Genomic DNA, 19675 nt, shown 5'->3' on the forward strand with positions numbered 1-19675 from the left:
AGATTAAGAACGGTATGGTATTTGGTCATTGGCATTTCTTTATCATGATATGCAATGTAGAGTGAATATGCTTAAGAAAGAATGAATAGTATGGAAAGTTCTTGTGCAATTTTTTGGGTTCATGACTATGAAAATGACTCTATAAACATATGTTTTACATCAATTTCAATGTAGTGAACTACATGACATGAATGAGACCTTGAAGAATGGGGTCTTTTTTAGTGTTGATTTTTCGTGAGCAAATTAAACAAAATTGTAACGATAACACAAATAAATCTAACTGTTGGCTCACTATGCATGAAGATGTGAGCCTTGAGAATGACACATTATATATCTGCCCTATTGTTAACCAGAATACCATTAGTCTTTGAATGTTTACAAGCAGACACCTTATACACATGTGCTATTATCTGCCAGGTAATTTTACGTTCAACTGTGATTACACAGAGCGGCAATATGGTGATGATCCACTCCAATGTGCTCATAATGCTAGGTATATCGGCTTTATGTGACACTTCAATAGATGATAAGATGTTTGAATTGGGCAAAACTTCACAGTCCTTCCTCAACACTTCTGACCAACATTCGAATTATATCACACTCACAGAAATATACAGAAACATACATGTGTTGCTGTAGAGTCGTTGGGAAACATTAGGGCAGGGTATGTCACTTGCTGCAAATGTAGCAAACGTTTTGTGACTGAATGTTGGTATTACACAATGCGTATGCAAACTGTAGCAAGAATCTTATTGGACAAATAAGAGGGCAAATAAGAGGGATATTTTGGAGACGTTTCCAACTTGGCAACAAGTTGAAAAGAAAAGGAGAAACCTAGGATGATTTGTAAACAATTTCCCCTGGAATCCATCGGGAGCCTGTCACCATCTCTACACATAGGGGCAGCCCGCCCACCCAGTTGATTAGCATAGGCTGGGGTAATTTTCAACTGGTTGGTGCAGCACAAACTTAACAGACTAGCTACAAGTTCTGGCAGTGAAATCTCTAAACTGGTTCATAACAAGCCAGTTACCTACATGTAGCCATATGAACTTCATTACCATGGTTACAGACTACTAGTATTGGGTAAGTTACAGATACCATTAAGTGTAGCAGTTTGAACTGAACTGTATAGACACACCAACTGTGGCCTGAGAGGGGTAATACAGTAGTCAAGCCTGCTAGGCTTGAGTTGAAAATTGATTTGTCATGGCTCCACCCACCAGGTTACTACAACTCATTGGGGGCACCCACTTACATTGTAGCTAATGTCACAACAAGAGCCAATACCAGACCCTCTTAATGACAACTGTAGTGGGAATGGCCTCTATAAACTTTCAATTGCAATGCAATGCAATGTGGAGCACTGGGAAATGAATGCCTCTAAATGGCTTTCCCAAATTGATTGCTGTAATTGCAGGCAGATATTGACAAATTATAGATACTATGTATACTTTTCCCTCAGCAGAATAGTGTGCCGAAACATAAAGATGTAGCATAAAACCCACTGACAATTACACCTGATTCCTGCCTTATTTTCAGAATTACACATCCTTCCCTGGATCAGATCAGCCACAGGCCAGCTAGTTTGATGTTTGTCTTGCAACATGCACTGGTCCTGAGACAACATAGCCAGTAGCAGTTGACTGACAGGCATGTAATGGTTAATCCCAGACCCAGCCAAAGCCTCAACAGGCCTGGTGTCCCATCAGGGATACTGGACATATCTGGTCAAACCAGAAAAGCAAGCTTTGCACATGTCTCTCCCTGTAGTTCTCTATGAAGGTCACCATGTTGGCTTTGTGCAAGCTATTTTATATGTAACATTATGGTATTTTAATACGCATGTGTAAAATGTGTTAAGAATGACCTGTTCCTTTGTAGCAAGTCTATACTCTTTACTATGTTACATCTTACCCTGTACAATCCTAAGAGAAGTAGATACTTTTTTAGAACGTAAACATTGATCTAGTATGGATACCTTGAATGAACATACATTGTAGTTTTTGTATCCTGCCAGGCTCTGCATGAAAAAAAAACGTTTTCTGGGTCATGGCATTGAAATTTTTGACTTGGAGGACTAGTAGAGTACAGTAGAGTAGAGTAGAGTAAAAGTCATACATGATAAAATTAACCACCTACATGGAGTAATACAGTCCTGCATGAAAATAATGGAAATAGGCCTTTTGCGTCTGTCTAAAATTCCAAAACAATATACCCCTGCAAGAGGGACCCTGTCAGGTCAGACTGGCCCAGATGTCACTGGTGTCAGTCCCTTAGCCAGGATCAGGGTGGTGTAGGGGCTAATGCCTGTGGCAGGCCTAGGATTAGAGAGACAAAGATTGGGAAAGGTAGCTTGACTCAAGATCAAATTTGTCTAAAAGATGAAGAAATTATAAAATTTCTATCTGGACCTCTGCAATAAGTAAACATAACTTTGGATGTGCATTCATTCATTCATGAATGTGCATGGATGTGCATAGAACTCTTATTGTAAATTTGTGAACTTACATGTAACATGCATTGGCATAATACCGGTAGTAAGACTTATACCGGTAGATTAAAAATACTGGAACTTGAAGAGATCTACACATGCAACAATAGTTATTTCTGAGCTGTGCACACTTCAGACATCTAGGTGTCCAATACACCATTTGCAAAGCATCGATAACAATGCATTCGAAGACAACAAGGCCAAAAGTTTTCAGTATACTTTTTTTTAAATTTCGGGGTAGGCAGCTCGTCGTGGGACGAACACACTGTCACATTCATTGCCAAATTTATATAGATCATAATTACACATGCTCACGGCACAAGACGAACATGATTCAACAACAATCTTGAATTTCTGTTGGTGACCTACAACTCATGTAAAAGTGTGAAGAACCGTTGCATAATAGCCCGGATCTACGACTGAATGGGCAAAATTGAACGTACGCAGCCATTTTCCCGCCATTTTTATATCTACGCTAGCAGTGAAGTGTTACGTCATAGCGGTTGTGACGGACAGAAGTTAAATGAAAATTCTTGACAGTATACGTCCGTTTTCTCATGAAATTTTGTATGCTCATGCAGGTTTATGTTTTATGCATTTACTGACAGAAAAGGAAGGAACATCAGAGGATGTATAAATGTACATAGCGGCAGTTAATTGTGCCGTGTTTCTTCCTACCGGTATTTTGTACCCCCTCCCAACCACGCGCCCGTTCGCCGTGTAATTCCGCGGCGTGTTACAATTACAATATTACGCTTTTAGCAGGACAAGAGTGGCAGAAAAGTTACACAGAAGAAGTGGCAAGGGTAACCTATAACAGCAACATGTAACTGGAGAAAATGATGCGTTGACAATTTGTCAAATCAGTATGGCTAGAGAAATCGTCGTAAACGTACCGGTATTATGATAATAGATGTTACAAGTTAGCTAAACTTTGATAATTTTTTTCACCATTTAAGCCACTGACAGCAATTTCATGTCTTGGTTCTTTAGACCACACCAATTTAATTGTGTGTTTTCTTTGGGGGGGGGGGGGGGGGGGCTGCTGCTATCTTTTTTTTTTAATTCACCACACACCCAATCAGGAAATTTTCACCATCTGATTGAATCGCTATGATTATAGTATGAAGCCGTTCATTTCAGGACAGTAAATTGACCTAAATGCTGTTGTTTGTTTGTTTTATTTTTAACATTCTTACAATATGTGTACATTTATCATTGCAGTTAAATCATGACACAAGTCATGAACACTGTACTTTTGATAAATGTCAGGCATAGCTACAGTACAGAGAGTACTGCTTTTCAAGCAGAAAACTGATCATTCTTATATCCCCAGACTTTTTGCATTTTTTTATGCCCTGTCACTTCATATCTGTTCTGAAAAAGTGCAAGAACCACAAAAACTTAAATTGGTGCAGCCTTTTCATTTCCAAGACTAAGTAGATCATCTACAAACTTAATTGTTTTGAAATTGTTAAGCACCCGTACATATTAAATGACAATGATGGTTGATATAGTCATCTTTACCTTAAGAGTATATTTTGTGATAAAGGTAAAGAAAATTTTTCATTCTATGACTTTTCAATGCATTTCTTCAACTTGATCCTCAGTGAAAGATTCTTTCCACTGGAAAGCAGTGAGACTGAGAGGGGCATCTGTACACTGTTAGTGACAATCTGTCCACATTGTATAGTCCTAAGCCACAAGGGAAACTCCTGTCTGTTTCAGGGGTAACAGGTCAAAAACATTTTGTAGTATCAAAATGTCAGCTAGCCTGGTTACCAAACCCCACCCCGATCTCAAGTATCTATCGTGCAGGGAAGATATATTTTGAGGTTGGGGTATGGTATCCAGGCTAAATGTCAGCAGACTACAGTTTGTACAATCATGTGTATGATTCTACTTTTTTTTTTTTCAAATGTTCTCTTTGGAAACATTGTCAAGCCATATGATAATCATTACCAAAAATTGACATTAAATTTATCATATGGTTGATCCCATTAGTATCATCCATAGGATGGAGCGGACAGTGGATTGTTTACCTATGGACTACACAAACACAGATTGGACATTACTTGCTTGACCTCTGGGTGAGACTATCCCCACTGTGCTCACTTGGGCTACCCTACAAGCTCTTTGCTTAAACTCCAAGCAGATGTAAGGATCTGCTGCATATTTTGGCAACAGTTGATATGAGTAGAGTTCATATAGAGTAGTCAGGCCAGGTAGGAACGACCGCTCTTCAAGTCACAGTCATATACGGTTTATGGGGGATAGATGACTTTCCATCTTCTTGTTCCCATGTTGTGAATCTACTCTACTCTAATCATTTATGATGTACAGAACTTTTCATCATCACCCCTGCCCTCCGTGCGCGACCATCTTTAATTGGTATACCAACACTGCAGCGAAGCTTCTCCAAGTCAGAAGTGCCCGACAAAGTGATATCATTTGCCTGTTTAACTAGTATGCCACCAAGCCCACGTCCTATTTTCACTACAAAAATTGGATGGAAATAACCCATCTTTGGTAGTAGTGAGGGAAAGTTTGATCCAGTCTAGGAACTTGGCCACAGTGACAGCAGAGACCAACTTAATAAAAGCTCCCACCGGTTCCCAGGAAACATATAACATAAAATTGGTTCAAAGTGTCACCAAGCAACTATGCAAAAGTACAAAGACATTGATATTGTGATCGTCTTCCTCTGGCCTTATAGACTTTACCCCCAGCTGTTAAAATGTTGGAGAGAGAGTGGTCTGGATCAGTGAATCCCTAGGTGTTAGAGGCTATAATCAGATGGTTACGGTTCTGTACAAAAATGTGTAACTTACACCCATTTCTAGGTCACTAAGAGAAGGGTCAAAGGGTTACCAAGTCTGTGGGTTGTTAGAGTCACACAAAGGTCAAACTGAAATCCCTAAAGGACATCAGTTTTACACTTCTGTCTCTCGGCTGTGTACATTTCTCTTAGACATGTCCCTCATGCAGTTCTAGGATGGAAATTTGCTTGTTAAAAAAAAACTTGCACCCATGGCCAGCCCTTCCAAAAATTCTGAACTTCATTATCTTTTCACCTTAAGTGGTTTGTGTACGTCACAATGAAAATGAACAACATTGGGCTCCAGCTTTCAATTGAATCAACGTTTACCTTTTCCAATGCAATGCCTTAGTAACCCATTACGGTTAATGCCTTCCAAGGCTTAATGCTATATTGTTACAAAGTTCTATATATTTCTACCTCCACCAACAAAAAGAAAGAATTAGCGGGAGGGACAAAAACTGAAAGCAGGTCTTGTTTTATCAGTTACGGGGAAGAGACATAATATTGCATAATGAAATGTCAAATACAAAACCCTTTTTTTCTCAAATTGTAAGGAATGCAACATTTTACGAGTTACAACATTTCTCCACTATTGGTCCATATAAGGTCACCCTTACTAACATTTTGTTTGTTTTGCCTACCTGGTAAACCACACCAGGTTTCCCAAGGGCACAAGATCAGTGATGTATCAGCAGATTTGAGCCTGGGATCTCTGGGTTATGAACCAAACACTCTTCTCTTACGCCACGCGAGGCCACAGTTAGAAAATATAAAGGAAGTCAAGTTATTAAATGGGCTGTCTGGACCTCTGTTGTTGGCATCCGTCTATCTCAGAAGACACTGTGGTTAATAAGTCTATTAAGGCAGACAGGGTGGCCGTTTGTTGTGTAGGTGCAGCGCGCGGTGTTTGTGGCTGTGACGGCTGTATGTGCCATGCAGGCTAGATGGACCGGACATGTGACCCGTCTGCCTGGCCTACACTTGGGTTTTTAAGGTGAAGGAGGGGACCTCTGTACATGCGTATTATATTGAATGAATGAATGAATGAATGAAGACCTTTATTGCACATTTATGCCACACCGGGCTAAGTACAGGTCGAAAATACATGTTGAAAAGATACAGTTCACAGATACAAAATGAGACTATTGCTGGATAAATTCAACTTCTCCTCGCTTTTCTGTTATAGTGGAGATAAAAGAGCACATATGTTTTATGATCAATGGTATGTCTAGTTGCATTAGGAATATGAATTTTTCTACAGAACTTATTTTAGGTGCATGAAATAAGGAAATTGGTTTTGTATAACCTTATACAGTTCATTTCTCTATACTCTTCTACAAAATGACGTTCGTCCTCTATTCTATCAAAATTACAATGTAAAATGCATAGTCTTTGTTCCAGAGGGGTGCGCGTATGTCTTCCTGTTTCAATATGAAGTTTATGGCAGCTAATCCTTAGTTGGGTGGCAGCATTCCTGTCCCTCATATTCTCATTACTTAGATATTTTTCTTCATTATATGTAGTTTTGAATAATCTATATGATCTTAACTTATTTTTGGCAGCTCTGCCTTTCGTTATCATTATGTATTTCTTTTAAAAACGGTTGAAAGTATATGTCTTTTAACTGCTGGCCAATAGAATTAACAATCTGAAATGTGTATGTTCTATAGGTGGGATAGGAAAATGTCACAAGTATGCATACCCGCACTCCTCTAAGGACTTAGTACTCCTGACGCCCAACATTTTTTACCAGATTTGTCCAACTCTAACTGGCAGGAGAAAGCGTCTGCTTGAAAACCGTCGGCTGGGGAAGTGTAAGAAAATCCTGGCAACTTCATTTTACCCCTCTAGTGCACAGATGTACTTGATAATTTGATTAAAAGAAATTCATTTCTGCAGTAGTAATTTTTTTCTGCAAATTTACAAAATGTAGATCGATGAACTCCAGACAAGTACATGTATTGTTGCAGTTGGTGTAGTCTCAACCAGACTACAGAATTTGGCCATATAGGGTATACACAAATATGCTATATCTCTCTGTTTGTCCACTATTTGTCCAAGCTATAGAGTCTGCTGTATAGACTATGGTTGGTGGATGAAAGGGCTTTATACACTATACTTTTTGGTAGTTAACTAGATTTGCCCTGTCGACATGTCAGCTTTATAAAAAAAGTGACAGAGGATCATGGAAAAAAAAGCTTGGCCCACTTTCTAGTTTGGTGCCCATGCCAACATTGAAGGAGAAACTTAAGGTACATATGATACTCTCTGGGCAGTTCACACCAGTGGAGGTCAGGTCACACCAAATTACAGTCCACCTTCACTGTCTCAAAATTGTGCTTGGCTTTACCTACCCCATTTTACTGAAGATGATTAATTAGAACTTAAACCCTATCAAATCACCTGAAGACATTTTTGGGCTAGGATAAAATCAGCAGGATTACTATTCAATCTGTTCATAAAGTAGTTCACTGCAAATCAGCAGATACATGTATAGGATTGATACCTGTAACCATTGATATCCCATGATCTTTGAAAAGCTGACACTGAATACTGTGCCTCTGTGCCTAAAAACCAAACTGTGAAAAAACTGTTCTGTACTGCACTGATAAAGCATATGAGTACATAAGGGCTCCCTCAGCCTGTCATGTCAAGGATGCTACACATGTAAATGACACCACCTGGGGATGCCCTGTTAGTAGTGTTACAAATTCATCTATAAAGCCTGTAATCCTTAAACAAACAAATGTGGTCTGTAAACCCCAGGGCACTAAGCATCTGCACTGGTCATACTGCACTCTAGCAGTGTTTGGCTGGGCTTTCAGTCCTTGGTCTGAGAAACAATGGTCATGCAAGGAGCAAAGTTTGGCCAAGTTCAATCATTATGTTAAGTCCGTTGTGGAGTTTGCAAATGAAGTCTTTATCATTTTGTACCTTATAACACAGCATTTGTAATACTTTAAATTTCTAATGTCACTGCCAAGATACTTGTTCCCTAATTATCAAGCCCTCATCATTTACCAGTACAACTCATTATGGCATTTACTCGTTAATTATGTAGATGAGGTCCTATTCAGCAGAACTTTCATTTCACAATACTCTTTCCTACATGAAGCCAACCTACATACACGTAACTTTACATGCATACTGTAAACATGGCGGGCCGGCTCTGTCATTTAACACTAAGGAAACATCCACCACCAAATGACAATAGAATGGAGAGTGTTACAATACTGTAACATCAGAAGCTCTTTTAATGCACCCATTTGCCACAAAATTGGTGCAAAATGTGTGGTAATAAGTTGTTCAATTAACTGGCTTCCACTGTATAGACAAGACAGATTAGGACCCCATTCACACTCAGAAAAACGATTCGAATAAAACATGTTATCCGAATAAAACGACCCGATTCGAATAAGTTCCTGCAGTGTGAACGCTCCCAAATCACTTGGATTTTGTGGAAGTGAATCCTTCGCGATCCACCTCGGGGAGGTGGATAGAACTGGGGCAAGTGGATAGAAATGCGCTGCGGGGAGTCCCGATTCGTGCAATTCAGCAGTGTGAACGCGCAAGTGGATAGGATTCCGCTAATTCCGGGGTGTAGCGTCATTCATCCGGGAACTTGGGGTCATACTTCGCGATCGCATCGCGCGGGAAACACTACACACGCCTTATCGCTTCGTTTTTCGGCGAGCATTTTCCGCCGTATTTTACTTCCAACAACAAGTGGAAAGAAATGGAAATCTTCATCATTCGCCAAGTGGACACCGGAACAAGCTGTTTATTTCCATCTGGGGGTGGGAGGAGACACAGAAAAGGCTCGGGAAGGTTCATAAAAACAGGGACATTATGATATGAAGATAATCTCACCGCCAACTACCACAAGACGTAGCGATACATCTGTGAAATGCAACTTATGTTTTATTCAGATAAGACTGAGGGCACACTTATCAGATTGCTGAAGAGCAGTGTGAACACAATTTTGGATCGGATAGAAAAATTTTTACTCGGATAAATGTTTTATTCGAATCGTTTTCCTGAGTGTGAATGGGGTCTAGATTACTAGATTATCATTGTGCATAACTATGTGCAAAAGGCAAGTAGAAACAGTATCCTGGCTCCTGGGATTCCAACCCGCGCCAAACCTGGGCCGCCAGGTTACAAACCCAGCACGCCACACCAAAAGCTCAGAGCCCATGGCATGGTCAGTTTGGCGGTACTTGAACCCCACTGTTACATACAGTGTATTCATAATTCTTTGATCCCATATGCATAACCCTTGGAAGCCTTATGCATAATTATGCATAACCCTTGGAAGCCTTATGCATAATTATGCATAACCCTTGGAACCCTTATGCATAATTATGCATAACCCTTGGAACCCTTATGCATAATTATGCATAACCCTTGGAACCCTTATGCATAATTATGCATAACCCTTGGAACCCTTATGCATAACCCTTGGAACCCTTTTTCATAGTTATGCATAACCCTTGGAACCTTATGCATAATTATGCATAACCATCGGAACCTTATGCATAATTATGCATAACCTTTGAACATTATGCATAATTATGCATAATTATGCATAATTATGTACAGTTATGCCAATTTAGATTAATCCCCAGGGGGTTGTTATTGGCTGCTATGTATTTCTTACATCATTTATACTTACAGCTTACGATATCAGCCCACCTGGGTGTACGGTTGCTGAGATACAGGAGGCCACTCCCAAATAATAATGGAATTCCCAAATAAAACCGGAGGGTGTTATATATATATATACAATTTTACATACATGGTACAAAATACATAATAGCAAGAGAAATGATTCGAGTCCATTCATTTTGGTATGGGAGGAGTCCTTGCATGCCACTGAAAACGACATGTTTCGGGTATAAACAATTATTACAAATAAATTAGACGCGAAATTGATTATCAATGATGAAAAGACGCCAACCTTTGTCACCAGTCTTGAACCGTTGCTGTTGTCCTGCCATGGTGCTTCTTGTCTGTTTTCTGACCTGTTCAGCACAAACAGGCCCAACATAAGGCTAGGCTTGAAAATGCAGACGGAGATGAAATTAATACATGGATTTACGTAAAGAAACTGTAGGAAGAAAGGATCACTGGATGACATTTACATTTTATGAAGTATTAATATTGTTCTCATTGATTTTTTTTAAACAAAGCAGTACATAAAAGACCAAAGCACAATGACGTCTTGGTGAGGTTTTTCTTGCGTGGTAAAGACGACATTCTGTTGCATATACACATGCATAGGAAAAAAACAGGCGCACACAGTTCCAACTAATGACAAAATGGCAAACGGTGTATACTAAGATTTTATCAATATATTTTTCACTGTATACATTTGGAACAGGCAAGGACCATTTGCCTGAAATAGAGACAATGCTAAATATGGTTGTAATGACGCCATAAGGTGGACTCTCACTGCACTTGCGGCACTGGTGCGGCACTGCGGGGTTCGTTCACTGCGGCACTGTTTTGTTATTTTCACCATTTTTAATACGTTTGATATTGCGTAGTACGAAAAAGTATGAAAAAAAATACAAAACGTAAGAAAATTAGTTCTTTATCTCTGAAATTCGTTGAGACATCTACGAACCCCACAGTGCCGCACCGGTGCCCCAAGTGCAATGAGATACCACCTTAAGCAGCAGACACAAAGCAACATGACAGACGCTCCATGGTGACGCAAGAAACGCCTGCTTTATCCATCTTTTAATCTAAAGAGAATTTGCAAGTCAAAATATATCATAGATCGCAAAAAATTAAAATACTAGTAACGAAATGAAAAGAAGCGTGTTTTACATTTTTCTTGCTTTCGTTGATACCACTCCTTCAAAAGGAACAACAAAGCAAGAGTGCTGGTTCAAACAAATGTCGTCGTGTTGGCGTCTTTTTTGGAGTCTTTTGAAGATTGGCTTAATCCCAGACACAGAAGAAAGATTGATTACAAATCAATATATGCAAAGAAACGCCAAGGTTTAAAAAAATAATATCAGGAACTCAACAAAACAACGCGTAAGAAGTACTCTGCAAAATTGGCATGTTATGCCATGAGGCGGTTTGCCGGGTAGGCAATACAAATAAGCAATCGACAACACTGTGAGATGAAAATGAAAGAAACAAAAATATATGCATTTGTTTTTTTAATATATTGCTTTGACTATGTAGTGACCAAAACGATGCCGTCTTCATACACTTGTAAAAAAGGTACCGTCTCAATAATTCATCAGTATGATTTTCTTACATCTTCTGTTTTAATACCGTCTAGTAGACTTTTGTACTCTTTTGAGTCTAGAGCTGCGTCTGAGTCAGCAAACCTCTCGTCTGATGTCAGCCATGCTTTTGCAGTCCTGAGGTCTGACAAGCGAGATCATGCCGGAACGGCGCTCACGGAGCTGTACAGGTGGGAGGAGGTTTTAATGCTTCTTTTTCAACTTGCGCTGCGCTATGGTCTAGTATAATGCTTTTCACACCGAAGGCTTATAAGGGGGCTTTTTTTTATAATTCTTTTGCGCTTAGAGAAGTGAAATAGAATGTTTCTCAGGAATGAAGAAGTATAAACTGAAGTGATTTTGAAGAAATATGACGATGGGCAAAGGTTCTTATCAATATGGTGTTATTTTTTACTTTATCTAAAAGTCTCGTTGTTTTTTAATGGCACTACTAAATTGATTAGGATAGACTTCAGTAAATAGTGTAGCCAATGTCACTTTGTACAAACAGATGACCATGTCAACTGTCAGCGCCGAATGGAAGCCGTTCCAGACACTAGTAGCGCCGCATATTGTAAGCTTCGCAATTAATTCAGCTTTGGGCTGCGAGGGAGTAGTCGGCCTTCACTATAATGGCAAAAAAGAACAATACCAAATGGACACCATACGGTCGCTTTAGGGTTAAAAGCTATATACTAGTATAGTGAGAATAATGGCTCAATGTTGTATGGACCGTATCCCAGGCCCCAGGGTGGAATGATGATGATGATGATCTAGTAAAGCTAAGGGCACAACCCGCCGTATACGTGCAATTTGTCCGTACGTTTTTTTGGGAAGGCCATATCCACCACGTATTTCTTAAAACGTTCAGGCTGTACAGGGAAGGTGCGTCGCCCGAACTGGCACGTACGGGGGGGGGGGGGGGGGGGGGTATCCGCAGCCCGATGGCCCACAAAGTTTTGCCTGCACGTAAAGTTCTACGACATGTCTGTGTGCTCCAAAATCCGTCGGATTCCTTACGAGTCCGTATGTAGGTGGTACTTACCACTTACAGATCCCAAAAGATTGCCCACGTTTTGGCACGTAGACAATTAACGCATTTGCACGTACGGCGGGTTATGCCCTTCGCTTCAGGGTGCCTGTACCGTACTTGGTGGCACCGTGTTCCACTCCAGAAAAACAAAACAATACATTTAATACGACGCAACATTTCCTCCAGGCGCAGCCCCCGCACAGCAGCCTGTTTGGGCATCACTCGCAGACGCCGCCGCGACCATACTCAACCCTCTGTACACGTCTAGGACAGGTAAAGGTGGGGTCACACCTGCGTATATATTTAAGTCCGTATGAGGCGCGCATGGGAGTATTTGCCTCCACCAGGCTCCACAGGTCGCTGTAAAAATAATAGAAATTGGACTAACGTAAACAGGTAACATGTCAGACGAGTTAGCTGGTTCGCTAACCATACTTCTCGGTCAGCTAACTCATCTGGCATGTTATGTATCTATATTTGTCCAATTTGTACTATTTTTCCCGCGACCTATGGAGCCGGCCTGGTAGAGACTAAGAGCTTCATACGCACCTCAAACGGACTTGTATATATACGCATGTGTGACCCCACCTTAAAACAACTCCCGTATGTCCTTGTGCGAGTGTGAATATTAATGATAACATGGTAACGTGTTTTTTTCTTTAATTGAGACATTTAGTTCCGATATGTTCCTAATTTTTGCTCTATTATTTGACATATGCTCATCTAGCATATAAAAACCAAGTGAAGGTGCTACCAATCCTTGCTTTATGGGAATGGTTTAATCCAGATTTCATGATTTTTGTTCAAAACAAATACATTTACTGAGTCAAGCATGCATGCACAATTATGAGTGACTGTGATAGGTATTATAGCAAATTGCTACACACCATTTTGCAGCGTAAGTTTTTGTTACCTTTCATTGTAGATCATTCTAGCTGATTTTGCATACGACCCTTGTCAGTGTTATTTTTTTCAGATGTCCCAGATCCCCCACCCATGCAGCCGCGTGCTCAGACTGATTGGAAGTCAGTTGCTCATAGCGCGGCGAGCATAAGCAACGCTATGTACGTCTCCAGGGGTAAGGCGTTTCCCAACATTTTCACAGGCTTCTGTTTCTGCTGTTTGTTTTTTTTTCTTTACCAAATTGATATTTCAAACTGTTATATTTATTTTGCATTTGGCAAAAATTGGACGTCAAAATTATGTTACAAAATTCATTGTAAATTAGGTGTGGCCTTGCTTGCGTTTTGAATAATTCATTTTATGTAATTGTAGATATCTTTGGTGCTATACTGCCGAATGGAGTCCATGGTAGATAAAGGTCTGACTAACAGTGAGGTATAAAAAGAATAGTCAAATGTATAGTCGAATGTTTTGACCCTAAGAATGCCCAGTGCTCATTCGGTAAAATAACCACTAAGACCTAGGTCCGACTGGGTAGCTTTTGGAAATGAAAAATACGATATAAAAGGCAACAAAACATACAGAACTTAAAAAAAGATATTCATGAGCATAATTAGTGTATATTCCTTGATAAACACTTTAATTTTCGGTTCCGCAAACATCCCGACCTGGGCCCGGTTTGTAAATGGGATCTAAGCCTTATACCAACGCTATGTAACGTAACGTCCCCAGGCCGAGCCCGCTTAAAGCGTTTCAAACACGTTCTTGATGGGTTTTTATTGCTGCTCATTGATGTTTTTATTTTGACAAAACTATTACACTCCGACATTTTCCGATGCGCCTTTATGGCAACCTGAACCTAAAAAAGTCACAAACTGCCCTGTGCATGGACAGAATGACAGGCCTTGGTCTGACTTTGAATAATGCATTGTAGATTTCCTTGGTGCTAGACGAATTAATGCCATACTGGATAATAGACTGGCCAACAGACACGTATGGAAAAATAGTTATTTAGCTATTGGCAAATACATTACACCGACTTTCAGACACCTCAACTTTTAACGAAAACAACATAAGAATAATTAGACATTTCGCAAATCGCATGTTATGAAGAATGACCTATGTACATTCATGTTTCAGCTGTGTTGTGTACGAGCTACGATGCTTTTTGTTTGTTTTTTCCTGCACAGTGTCAACGTTGCCAAATAAAATGTACCTTTAGTATAGCGAAGTAGCAAATTGGCTACCACTTCTCTATTGGTAACCGGGTTAGGCAGCGAGGAAAAAGATAAGACAAATATTCTCATTTGTCCTTATAGATGTCTACGTCGTGAACGACACGAAGACGAAAGCCTTCCGCCTGTGTGCGGGCCTGATGAAAGGCCTGGGCATTTTCCTCGCTGTGGTGATTACCATACTGCAGCCGTACTTTGCAGGTAGGTTTTCGTATTATTTGGGATATGACCCGAACGGTTGAAAAATAATCATATACAAACGTCGATGGAGGTTAGACAACCAGGTAATAAGATCCGCCAAAAAGCAGTTACTCATGACAAGCAACTGGATATGATTATGGAAACGGTCAGACGTTTTAGACAGCCTAGTTCATAGTTAGGATATATATTAAACCTGTTGTACTAGTAGATCTCTTTTGCATATCAATTCACAACTAGGATATAAAAACTGTCTCCAACAAGATTTCTCCAGTGTCACTGGTGAGAAACAACGGATGGCTATATGAAACGTCTTACCATTTCCAAAATCATATCCAGTTGCCTGTCAGTGAGTAACTACTTTTTGGCGTAATTGATACATAGCTTCATAAAGTTCATAGTGTTCATAGTGTACGGAGGGGACTAATAACACAATGCCAGGTGAACTTCAGCTGAAGATGTTGGGTCACACAATCATTATCTAATTTTTAAAACAACTCACAATTCGTAACACACAATATTAATGTCATTGTAGGACTGAAATGCCCCTTTTCTCAAGTCATGACCACCTCTACTACTAAATCTGGATTGCGATAATTGGAAAGAGCTCAAAGCATATTATAGCATTGTTGATGAACGGTAACGATGTGTTTTGTGTCCCGTTGATACAGTCAGGGTCATTACTCTTTCTAAAGAGATGGACGAACTGCGAGCTTTGAACAAACTTCGACCACCCGAGCAAGAAGGTCAGTAATACACCTTGTCCGGAAATGTCAAATCATGGTGGCATCTGTATCATATATTAAGTGTCATGCTTCGCCTTCGGTCAGAAGCTCGACCGATCTACCTTCCTTTTCTTTAACCAGGGTACATATAACATTTTAGTGCACTGTAATCAGCATGTCGTTTGATACTGATTTTCCCTGTGCCCAATGCTCACTGGCTAGTCGCGTATGCTGCTGATATCCGGATCTGAACAGCTTTCTGCCATTTGTTGAGAATTAGAATTCATTTCGCTAATTGCACTCATATTTCATAAGGTTCATCTTAATTTTTTATGAAGGTTAAACTTGCAGGTAATAAAATACGCCAAAAAGAAGTCACTAAAGCAAGCAGACAATTCCAAAATTCAGTGTCTTGTGTCACTGCTATTTGGCATAACTTATTCTTATATGTTCATGTCCCAAGTTACTTGGTCTTGACGGTATGCAAACATTGACGAGGGCTGACTTGTCAGTCAATCTTAAAAAAAATTAAAAGTACACTTTATCACAGCGGTTTGCCCCGCTTCTTACAATTCATAGCAAAATTGTAAAACCTTGTTTCCTCCATGCTACCAAGGGCTACTTGCGAATCCCGAAAAAGAGGGATCCATGAAACCGGCCGGCACTACAGGGACGGGTGGCCAGATAGGGACTCTAGGGCCACCAGGTCCACCTGGGCCCCCGGGAGAAAAGGGGGCCAAGGGTCCAATCGGTCCCGAGGGTCCTGTCGGTCCCAAGGGAGCTGAAGGCGAGAGAGGGGCCCCTGGGCCCCCAGGTCCGGGTGGTCAGGCCGGTACTGGTCCCCCTGGACCCCCGGGGTCTCCTGGCTCGCCGGGAGAAAAGGGAGCCACGGGGCCGGCTGGTCCCAAAGGGCGGGAAGGGCCTCGCGGGCCAGTCGGGCCCCAGGGGCTGAGGGGGCCCGTCGGGCCTCCAGGGTCCCCCGGCTCCCCAGGATTGAAAGGAGCCGTGGGGCCGGCTGGCCCTAAGGGGAGGGGTGGGCCACCCGGGCCGAGGGGACCTACTGGGCCTTCAGGTCTCCCCGGCTCCCCAGGAGAAAAGGGGGCCACGGGCCCGGCCGGCCCTAAAGGAGGAGAAGGGCCACTCGGGCCAGTCGGGCCCCAAGGACGTGTCGGACCGCCTGGACCTCCAGGGCCAGTACAGAACAAGCCTGGGGAAGGTTAGTCGTCTAGGTTAGTCTTATCTATCTATCTAATATGTATCCATCTAGCTAAGTGTTTACCCATCAATCTATGTAATATATGTATCTATTTATTTCTATTGTTTATCTATTGTTTATTGAGGTTTTCAGACTCCTGGGTAGCCCGATAAAGTTTTGACAAACTGATTTTCATCGCGGCCCAGGCACATGCAAAGAAATAAAAACAGATTAAAGAGAAAATAAATAGGTGTTCACAACAGAAAATTATTATTATTAAGTACAAATAAAACATGAAAAAAAGGCAGACAAATTAAAAATCATAATCCATAAATCAGGTCCATTTCCAGCCAAACCGCCTGTCTGGATGAACCCTGCTCTTTCAACCGTCACTCTTAATTTCTGGCTTCCATGTTTATAAATATTAATGAGCTTACCCTTATATACGCCAGACCCCTTTTTGAAAACAAAAAGGCCTATTCTCTGATTGACCGACAGCTGTTTCTTTTTTTTTGGAGGGGGGGGGGGGGGGTCCACAGGTACTAAGAATGACGGTTTAAACAGCAGGGTACATCCAGACAGGCGGTTTCGCTGTTGGATGTACCCCGCGTAAGAGGATGGTCCATTTCCGGTCCAGGTCAAGTTATAGAAAGTATCTATTGGTTTGGCTGTAAAAGAAATGAAGCCTATGCTTGCCATAAAATGAAAAAATTCAGAAAAAAAGACAATACATCTTGACCAATGAAAAACCGGTCCAACTCTTTTTTTCACCTCCCTAGCGGGGTGCCATTTCCCGTTTGTGTACAAGAAGAAGACCTACCACTCCTGCACCGAGGTGGACTGGAATAAGAAATGGTGCGCCACAATTGCCGTGTATGAAACCGGCCCCCAGTGGAAGAACTGCGAGTAAAGTATGATGAACAACATATCTTAGCAATATCTGTTTGGCTCCGTATTAGGCAAAGGCTCCATATTGGCAAAACATTAACGATGTTGTGTCTAACTTGTTTTCGAAGCTGTAATTTTGTAGCCCAAACCTTTAAAATGTTGTGTTTAAAAAAAGTGGGAGGCTTAAAAGTAAAGTATGTTGAACAACATATCCTAGCAATGTCAGTCTACATACAGACATGAACGTATCTGGGGTGTGATGTAGGTCCAGAGAACTCAATTGCTTTCTGCAATTTTGTACCTCTAACGTTGATGTTGTTTTAAAACAGTGAGAGACTTTCGAGTTATCTACAAAAAAACATTGTTAGGCTCCATATGGGTAAAACTTAAATGATGTTGTGTCTTACACAAGTCCAGAGTAATCAATTGTTTTCTTTAATTTTGTAGCTCAAACCTTGGTTAAAACAGTGGGAGACTTAAGAGTTAAGTTAATTGAACAACATATCTTAGCAAATAATTTGTGCAAGACATTAACTATTTGGTAAGGATGCACTTCAAGAGTACTTCTATGTATTTTTTCATTATGATTATGTCGCTTATACCTTTAATGGTGTGTTAAAACAATGTCAAACCTACTGCAGTGTGGAGAATTGTCGCTAGTGGCGAGTACACACTAAGCAAAGTTTGTTCCCTATTTATATTAAGTACCTTCTATGACTGATATGTTATTTTTTGAAACCATACTGACTGGATAACATGTAACTGTTAACATGTTTGTTTGACAAAGAACTGGTACATCAAAGCCAGTATACTACTGCCATTGTAACGAAGAATTTAGGAAATGGAAATGCAATGTATTTTCTACGTTTGACATTTTCAAAGGTGTTCAGTAGGGATTTGTAAAACTTCCCGCATGTTGTCTTATTTTTCACAGGAATGAATTTTGGAACAAATGGAAAGATTCAAGGCATCTTATCGTCGGATTAAGAAGAAAGAACTGATAAATTTCATACATCGAGTGATCATTGCGTTATTTGAATAAAAAGGAAGTGAAAGTTTGGTAAAATTGAGTCATTTACTTCAACTTTTCGTTGTGATTGTGCTACGTAAATTTTATGTTATTTGTTTAACTTAACATACTTGTCTACCCTATCATTAAGCCTCTTGTATTACCGAATGTAGTTCATCCGTATCTAACATGTATTTTTTATTAATTGGGTTTATCATTGATACTTCACTTTTAATGTTCTAATGGGTGGCCGTTTTATAAGCCCTCCATATGCCAGGCATCTTTGCACCGTTTATATCGTTATTATTTATTTTCTTATCCATTGTAATCACTTTCTTGTGCAAATAAACAATAAGCAATGCAATTGTGTCTTGCGTGATTGTAATATTGTCTTACGGTATGGATCTGACCAAGCTGATAGGGTACATTATATGTTTCTTATAATCCGGCCAAAATAGGGGTAGGGAATTTCCCGAGCAGCCCTCGTAACCCCTGCTCCGCTTATCAGTTAGTCCTCGCTCATAGTGAGCAATTGGGCTGGTCTCAATCATGATGTTTCTGACCTAGGGCGAAGAAATGCTGTTACAGTTACAATCGTATAACCCGTAACCTTGAGTGGCCTTCAGGTCTTGTTACGTGGTGACCATTGAGTAAAAAAAATCGCAGCATAAGCGGTTGTTCAGAAACCTCAGATGTATGGCCGTAGTCAATGTCAATAGGGACCATTCTGCATTGAGTTGTAGTTGGCTGAAATTCTGGGTATAAAGCAATAAAGTGGGCACTATCAGCAATTGTCAATCTCTCATTATCGTCATTCAAACCATCACATCCGGTTGATGTGTGAACCAAAATATCGGAAATATTATGCCAGGCTAGCTAGACTTCGGTGTTCTGAAAGTACGTTACATGAAGAGGTTGTCGTTAAGAGT

Source organism: Branchiostoma floridae, chromosome 7 (genome assembly GCF_000003815.2).
Source record: "Branchiostoma floridae strain S238N-H82 chromosome 7, Bfl_VNyyK, whole genome shotgun sequence".
Classification (NCBI taxonomy): Eukaryota; Metazoa; Chordata; class Leptocardii; order Amphioxiformes; family Branchiostomatidae; genus Branchiostoma; species Branchiostoma floridae.